The sequence below is a fragment of the Sapajus apella genome, unplaced genomic scaffold (assembly GCF_009761245.1).
Source record: "Sapajus apella isolate SASKATOON/1434 unplaced genomic scaffold, GSC_monkey_1.0 scaffold59, whole genome shotgun sequence".
NCBI lineage: Eukaryota > Metazoa > Chordata > Mammalia > Primates > Cebidae > Sapajus > Sapajus apella.
The window spans coordinates 9,513,706-9,522,882 of NW_022436999.1; the positions used below are offsets into that span (position 1 = coordinate 9,513,706).

General features: G+C 44.7%; 2 pseudogenes; both read right to left on the minus strand.

Annotated features, from left to right (window-relative positions):
• Positions 1-262: 262 nt before the first annotated feature.
• Positions 263-6,190, minus strand: LOC116528654 (annotated as a pseudogene).
• A 674-nt stretch (positions 6,191-6,864) lies between these two features.
• LOC116528721 lies at positions 6,865-7,369 on the minus strand (annotated as a pseudogene).
• Positions 7,370-9,177: the final 1,808 nt, after the last annotated feature.

Here is a 9,177-nt window from a genome sequence, read left to right on the forward strand (position 1 = left end):
AAAAAAAAAAAAAAAAAAAAAACCAATTAGCCAGGCATGATGGTGTGCACCTGTAGTCCCAGCTACTTGGGGGCTGAGGTGGGAGGATCACTTGAACCCAGGAGGCGGAGGTGAGCCGAGATTGCACCACTGCTGCACTCTAGCCTGAACCACAGAGTGAGACCCTGTCAAAAAAACAAAAAAAGCATTTTTAAAATGTAGGATGAGAACTAGAAAGTATTTTGTTTGTTTGTATTATAAGTTCGTTTGATATATTTGATAATCAGTGGTTAGTTCTCATCCACATTGACTGTAGATTTTTGAAAGTGGTAACACGTACAAGGGTAACCCAAGTACAGAACTTGTTTGTTGAATCTTCATCCTCATTACCTTTTCTGGTCAACCATACAGGGATACGGTATGGGACAATCCTTATTCCTTTGGCCCGAACAGCTTTGTTGAGCCTAGTATTAATGTGCACATCTAGAGTTCCCATCTCCTTAATGGGAAATCTCTGGATTTCTTTGAGTGCCCGAGGGGCACACTTCTCTAAGCCCACGCCATGGATGTGCTTGTGAATGTTGATGGTGTATTCTCTGGTCACCACCACACTGCTGGCAGAAAGGCTTTTCTTCTTGCCATCCTGCCGGGCCCAAGCTGGAAAGCAAAAGAACTACAGATTGTGGGAGAAGGAAAACAGTGGTTGCCTGAAGGTACTTCTTGAAACACTGGAGGTGGGTGGAGCTACCTTAAATGGGAATAGATGAGATTTATAGCCACTCCCCAACCCCACAACATATCTGCTTTAAATTCTTGGTCATGGCCAGGTGAGGTGGCTCACGCCTGTAATCCCAGCACTTTGGGGGGCGTAGGTGGGCAGATCGCAAGGTCAGGAGCTCGAGACCAGCCTGGCCAACATAGTGAAACCCCGTCTCTACTAAAAATACAAAAATTAGCTGGGCATGCTGGTGCACACCTGTAATCCCAGCTACTCGGGAGGCTGAGGCAGGAGAATTGCTTGAACCTGGGAGGCGGAGGTTGCAGTGTAGCAAGATCTCATAACCTGTCTGGTTCTTTTATCTATGAATGAAAGGTCAGAACAAACTGAGAAATATATATTTCTCTCTATATAACCAAATAGAAATTCTGGAGTTGAAAGTATAACTGAAATCAAAAATTCTCTACAGGTGCTCAACAATAACCTTTAGCTTGCCATACCAATTCATTACAAAAGCTTGAGGCCAGGTGCAGTAGCTCATGCCTATAATCCCTGCCCTTTGGAGGCTAAAGTGGGCAGATCATTTGAGGCCAGGAGTTTAGAACAGCCTGGCCAACATGGTGAAACTTGTCTCTACTAAAAATACAAAAATTAGCTGGGCGTGGTAGCACATGCCTGTAATTCCAGCTACCTGGGAGGCTGAGGCACAAGAATCACTTGAACCTGGGAGGTGAAGGTTGCCGTGAGCCCAGATTGCACCACTGCACTCAGCCTGGTTATCTGAGTGAGACTCTGTCTCAACAACAACAACAACAAAAAGCTTGGGAGTAGGCCGGGCGCGGTGGCTCAAGCCTGTAATCCCAGCACTTTGGGAGGCCGAGGCGGGTGGATCACAAGGTCAAGAGATCAAGACCATCCTGGTCAACATGGTGAAACCCCGTCTCTACTAAAACTATAAAAAATTAGCTGGGCATGGTGGTGCGTGCCTGTAATCTCCAGCTACTCAGGAGGCTGAGGCAGGAGAATTGCCTGAACCCGGGAGGCGGAGGTTGCGGTGAGCCGAGATTGCGCCATTGCACTCCAGCCTGGGTAAAAAGAGTGAAACCCCCCCTCAAAAAAAAAAAAAAAAAAAAAAAAGCTTGGGAGTGTGTTTGGGAAGAGGCTGCTGTATGATCATTGACATCATTAGTTATCTCTGCCTTTTCCTTTCTGGAATGTTTGGGTAGAAAACGTCCTGTTAACTTAGTTTGTCCTGACCTTTCATTTCACAGATAAGAGAACCAGATAGGTTATGAGATCTTGCTAAACTGCAGTCTCTGCCTCCCGGGTTCAAGCGATTCTTCTGCCTCAACCTCCCAAGTAGCTGGAGTATGTCACCACACCCGGGTAATTATTTATTTATTTCAGCAACAAGGTTTCACTGTGTTGTTCAGGCTGGTCTTGAACTCCTGGATTCAAGTGATCCTCCCACCTCAGCCTCCCAAGGTGTTGGGATTACAGGCATGAGCCACCATGCCTGGCCTAAAGATATTTTAAATATCTTAAAGTTTAATAAGTACAAAGTCTAGGCTTCCTCAGGGACAGTTTCCATTGACTGTTTTTTTTCCCTGTGCCTGGGACACACTATCTTGTTCTTTGCCTGTTGTGTAATTTTTTGCTGGAAACTGGGAATTTAAAATAATATAACATGGCAATGATTGAAATTGGATTCTCTTCTCTCCCGAGGATTTGTATTGCTGCTGTTTGTTTAGTGACTTTCCTGAACCCATTTTGTAAAGTTTGTATTTTTTTTTAAGAGACAGGGTCTTTATTGGTCTTCCAGGCTGAAGCACAGTGATGCAATCTATCCTAGCTCATTGCAGCCTTTAGTTCGTGGGTTCAAGCAATCCTCCTGCTTCTGCCTCCTGAGTGACTAGGACTACAGGCATGCACCACCACACCCAGCTAGTTTTTTTTCTTATTTTTTGAGATGGAGTCTCACTCTGTTGCTAGGCTGGAGTGCAACGGGGTGCAATCTCGGCTCACTGCAACCTCCATCTTCCTGGTTCAAGCGATTCTCCTGCCTCAGCCTCCCGAGTAGCTGGGACTACAGGCACGCGCCACCATGCCCAGCTAATTTTTGTAATTTTAGTAGAGACAGGGTTTTACCGTGTTGGCCAGGATGGTCTCCATCTCTTGACTTCATGATCCACCCATCTTGGCTTCCCAAAGTGCTGGGATTACAGGCGTGGTGAGCCACTATGCCTGGCCCTAGTTTTTTTTTCTTTGCTTTCTTCTTTAAATTATTATTTATTTTTATTTCAATAGATTTTGGGGGAACAGGTGGTGTTTGCTTATGAGAGAGGAGAAAGAAAAAAAGTCAGGCAGGTAGTTAAGGGGGGTCCTTGACTGAATCCTTTCAAACTAAAGAATAGCTTGCAACCACAGCTAAGGGAACTTGCACAAGGGGGCTTGCCTAAGACATGCCCTTAGTTGCACAGATAAGAAAGGCTAAACAGATCACTTGCCCAGACATACTCACAATGGCAAATTCTGTCCTCTGACTTATGCACAGTAAGGGGAACAAAGCAATATGGAGTAACTCAAGCTAAGGACCCGCATGTGTCCTGGAAGGACGGGGTAGAGCTACCAGAAATTCAGGCCTTATGCACCTCAGACGCCCAGCTTTCTTATAAAAGCTTTTGCATTCAACTGTGAAAAAACAGCAGCACTCATTAGCTGGGCGTGGTGGCGCATGCCTATAATCCTAGCTACTCAGGAGGCTGAGACAGGAGAATCACTTGAACCTGGGTGGCGGAGATTGTGGTGAGCCAAGATCGTGCCATTGCACTCCAGCCTGGGCAACAAGAGCGAAACTCTGTCTCAAAAAAAAAAAAAAAAAAAAGACAAAAACAGCAACCCTCTTCAGATCCCCTCTCCACAGTAGAGAGCTTTCTTCTTTCACTTATTAAACTTTTGCTCTAACTTCGTCCTTGGTTTCCGCGCTACTACATTGTGGTGCATTGGCAAGACTGTAACATGGATAAGTTCTTTAGTGGTGATGTCTGAGATTCTGGTGCACTCATCACCCGAGCAGTGTACACGGTACCCAGTGTGCAGTCTTTTATCCCTCACCCCCCTCCCACACTTTCCTCCGAGTCTCCAAAGTCCGTTATATCATTCTTATGCCTTTTTGTCTCTTTCTTTGTTTTTGGAGACGGGGTTTGGCTCCATTGCCAGGCTGGAGTACAATCTCAGCTCACTGCAACCTCCGCCTCCCAGGTTCAAGTGATTCTCTTGCCTCAGTCTCTCGAGTAGCTGGGATTATAGGTGCACATCACCAAGCCCAGCTAATTTTTATATTTTTAGTGGAGACGGGGTTTCACCACGTTGGCCAGGCTGGTCTCAAACTCCTGACCTCAGGTCATCTACGCGCTTTGGCCTCCCAAAGTACTGGGGTTACAGGCGTGAGCCACCACGCCTGGCTGCGTCTCTTTCTTTTTTCTTTTTTACTTTTTGTAGAGATAGGTCTCACTGTGTTTTCCAGCCTGGTCTCAAATCCGTGGCCTCCCAAAGACCTGAGACCACAGGCATGAACCACTGCACTCAGGCAAATCAGTATTCCTTTTCAATGTATAGCACTGAAATCTGTCAATTTAGCTTAGTAGTCAGCTGATTATTGGACGCAGAGTTCCTCAAATCTGAGGAACCATTAAGTCTCGCAGCGTTTCCTGAGAGACTGCGCGTGTGGGGGCCTGCCTTCAATGCTCAGGTAGGAATTTCTCAACTCTGCTTCAGCCTTTACTCTCTGCTTGTGAAGGGCCTCAAGGTCTGACAGAGATGAGAATATAGGGACTTTCAGACATTTTCTGGGCAAGTGCACAACCTTGCACATGCTCATGAACTTGTAGATTCCAAGGAATATGTTAGAGTTTGTCAGAGCTTCCTGTGGATATCTTATACCTCAGCTTTCGGTGTCTTGCTCTTTTGCCCAGTCTGGAGTCCAGTGGTGCGCTCTTGGCTCACTGCAATCCCTGCTTCCTAGGTTCAAGGAATTCTCCTGCCTCAGACTCCCGAGTAGCGGGGATTACAGGCATGTGCCACCATGCCTGGCTATTTTTTGTATTTTTTAGTAAAGGCCTGGTTTCACCATATCGGCCAAGCTGGTTTTGAACTCCTGACCTCTGGTGATCCACTGGCCTCAGCCTCCTAACCCAGCCCCCAGCTTTTCTTTTTGTGTTTTTTGGTCAGCTTCTGGTTTGCTCCAATTGTTATCATTTAACCATAAGAAACTCTAATGTTAAATAATTGTTACTGATTGTTTTTGAGTAATGCCCTCAGGGAAAGGCTTTTTGCACTGAGTTCTGAGTCAGATCAAATAAAGACCAGCCCTGTGAGTGGAGGTTTCCAGGGAACTGCCAGACAGGTCTGTGAATGGCGCTCTGGGGAGCTCCAAACCCATTTGGTTTTCTATAGTGGCTGCTAGGCTGTTCATTTGCCATGATACAGAGTAGTTGGTTCTTGAGATTACTATGGACCTAAAGAGATGGGGATGGGAATAGGACAAAATAAATTGTCACAAAGTTCACTGTTCTTATCAAGATGTAGCCGTTTTTCTCGAATAAATGCCCTGGAATTGCTGCAAAAGTTTGGTTATTGTGCAGTGTTCCAAGGAAATTGGTTTTGACAATTTTTGTCAGTGTTTTCAGTGCTCTAATGAGAGAGCATATTTTCAAAAGTCTTTACTCTGTCATTCCCTGTGATGTCACTCCAGAATCTGAGGAAGATATATCTAGTGGTGTCTATATGCTTTGGATGGCTTTAGGCTCATCACAGTTCTAGAGAAGAACACGCAACCTGCTTCATCTTTCTAATATCACCAGTGTCCTGTTATTCTTACTGTATATTGTGCACTGGAAAGCCCTGTATCTCAGTTTGACTACTTGACAAGCTTTTCAAGTTTTAGAATACATTCCATTTATTGGAATGTATTGGCTCACCACAACTTCTACCTCCTGAAACCCAACATGCTATCTAAATTTGCATCATTAGGGAAATTGATCTGGTGATAGTGAAAGAAAGGGCAGCGATTCTAGATTCACGTCTAATTTCAAATCCTCTTGTTTGTCTTAGAAAGTTAACTTTACCTCTCTAAATCTCAGTTTTTTTTTTTCATTTGTAAATAGTGTAACACCTGCTTCCTGGGGTTATTGGAAGAACTCTATGGATCAGTGCTTAATTACTACTGACCTCTCCTCTCATTCCCTCCCACCTCTGCTTAATAAAGGGCTCGATTTCTTTCTTTAGTTCAGGCAAATAGAAAAAATGGCATTCCTAGAAAAATAAAAAAGAGAAACTGAAAAATGTGTCAGATGGTTTTTGTTGTTCATTTGGCAAATTGTATGTAATCTTCTGCCATTGCAATCAGCAATGTCACATTGAATCAATTTACTATTCAATTACTGAACCATTGGTAAATCAATCTCTCTGATCCATAAACCAACTCTCAGTCATCTCGCTTTGAGATTACTCATACATTATATCTCCTGCAATTGGTACTGCCTGGGTTTTGTGCATTTCATTGCCCATTCCCTATTTTTTTTTTTTAGACAGAGTTTTGCTTTTGTTGCCCAGGCTGGAGTGCAATGGCATGATCTTGGCTCACCACAACTTCTACCTCCTGGATTTAAGCAATTCTCCTGCCTCAGCCTCTTGAGTTGCTGGGATTACAGGCATGTGCCACCACACCTGGCTAATTTTGTATTTTTTTTTTTTTTTTCAGTAGAGACAGGGTTTCTCCATATTGATCAGGCTGATCTCGAACTCCCTACGTCAGGTGATCCGCTCGCCTCAGCCTCCCAAAGTGCTGGGATTACAGGCATGAGCCAACGCGCCCAGTCTATGTAAGTAGTGTTTTTGATACTGCATTATTAATATTTAGTCTATTTTTCTCCACTAATGGATAAAACATTTCAGATTCCTGTTTGTTCAGGTTTATTGAGATATTAAAAGTAGAATGCTTGTTGGACGCAGTGGCTCATACCTCTAATCCCAACACTTTGGAAGGCTGAAGTGGGAGGATTGCTTAAGCTCAGGAGTTTGAGACCAGCCTGGGCAACAAAGGAAGACCCTGTCACTGCACAAATTTTTTTTTTTTTAATGGTGAAAAGATACACATATATTTAGAATTAGCCAGCTGGACTCAGTTTAGATGATCCCAATTTTGTTGGCAACATCCAAAGCATCGTAATGAGGAGCCAGTCGAACATATGCCTTCTTCTCTCCATCAGGCCGAATCAGGGTGTTGACCTTGGCCACATCAATGTCATAGAGCTTCTTCACAGCCTGTTTGATCTGGTGCTTGTTGGCTTTAACATCCACAATGAACACAAGTGTGGCATTGTCTTCTGTCTTCTTCATGGCAGACTCAGTGGTCAGCGGAAACTTGATGATAGCATAGTGGTCCAGTTTGTTTCTCCTGGGGGTGCTCTCCCGAGGATATCTGGGCTGCCTCCGGAGTCGCAGTGTCTTGGGCCGCCGGAAGGTGGGTGACCTGCAGATCTTCTTTTTTGTGGGGCTGTGGACACCTTTCAACACTGCCTTCTTGGCCTTTAAAGCCTTCGCTTTGGCTTCGGCTCTAGGAGGGGCAGGAGCTTCCTTCTTCGCTTTCGGCGCCATCTTGTGAAAAGGGTCCCACTGCACAAAATTTTTAAATTATCTGGGCATGGTGGCGCACACCTGTAGTTTCAGCTTCAGCTTCTTGAAAGGTTACGTTGGGAGGATTGCTTGAGCCCAAGAGACCAAGCCTGCAGTGAGCCATGATCACACCACTGCACTCCAGCCTGGGAGACAGAGTGAGACCTTGCCTCAAAAACAAAAAAAAGTGTGTGCTCAGTGGCTCATGCATGGCCAACATGGTGAAACCGCCACCCTCTACTCAAATACAAAAATTAGCCGGGCACGTTGGTAGGTGCCTGTAATCCCAGCTACTCAAGCGGCTGAGACAGGAGAATCGCTTGAACCTTGGAAGTGGAGGTTGCAGTGAGCCGAGATCGCGCTACTGTACTCCAGCCTGGGGAACAAAGAGCAAAACTCCGTCTCAAAAATAAATAAATAAAAATAAAAAAGCGGAATCCTTAACCTAGCCTGCTGCTCCTTTTACCAGCACCTGTTCTTACTGGCTGTCTCTCCAGGCAAGTTCCACTACCTTTCTTTCCTTATTTTAGTTAAACTCAATCAGGGAGAGATTGCAGACAGAGGTGAAAAAGTTGAATAGCAATGCAAGATAGTGATAGTCCTCGCTAGGATTCTAAGGGTAGCGGCAGCCCCAGCCTGCCTTCGAAGAAAGTTAAATGTTTGAATAAACAAAATAAAGAGAAGTGTAAGAAGAGTTGGAATTTGTGGTGGAAAGGAAACCTATAAGCAAAAGTTCGGAGGAAATAAATCAAAATAAATAAGAGAAACTTAGGAGACAAGGAAGACACTGGCCTCCTTGAAATGATCATCCTAAACATGTTCATGAAGGGGCAGGTTGCAAACAGAGGGCACTGGATTTCATGCAGAGAGAAGTTTGGTCCGTTAAGTTTGAGATTATGGGAAGGATCCACTGAATGGGGCTAGAGACCAAAATAATTCATGAGCCAAACGCAATTACAGTAAAATCCCAGTAGGTTATTTAGGGAAACTCTACAAAATGATACTAAAATTCAACTAGATGAATCATCGGAAGAGAATAAGAAAAGGATTTATTTATTTTATTTGTTTATTTTTTTTGAAACAGTCTCCCTCTGTCGCCCAGGCTGGAGTGCAGTGGCATCATCTCAACTCACTGCAACCTCCACCCTCCAGGTTCAAGCTACCCTCCTGCCTCAAGCTACCCTCCTGCCTCGGCGTCCTGAGTAACTGGGACTACAGGCACCTGTTACCATACCTGGCTAATTTTTGTATTTTTAGCATGGGGTTTCACCATGTTGGTCACACTGGTCTTGAACTCCTGACCTCAGGTGATCCACCCGCCTCAGCCTCCCAAAGTGCTGGGATTACATGCGTGACCCACCACGTCTGACTGAGAATAAGAAAAATATTTAAAAGTGTATAACGAAGCAGGCTTTTCCTTGTCAATAAATGGTTGAGTGAAAATTGGTTATTTATTTAAAAATCAATTTAGCTCTTTTTTTTTTTTTTTGGCAGGGTGTCTCTCTGTTGTCCAGGCTGGAGCGCAGTGGTGCCATCACAGCTCCCTGCAGCCTCAACCTCCTCGGCGCAGGTGATCTTTCCATCTCAGCCTCACAAATAGCTGGGACTACAGGTAGGTGCCACCATCCCTGGCTAATTTTTAATTTTTTTTTTTAGAGAGATGGGAGTCTCCCTATTTTGCCTAGACTGGTCTTGAACTCCTGGGCTTAAGCAATCTTTCTGCCTCCTGGGATTACAGGCAGGGGCCACCACTCCTGGCTCAATTTAGGTTCTTATCCACATACCAAATTAATTTAGTCTTTGTT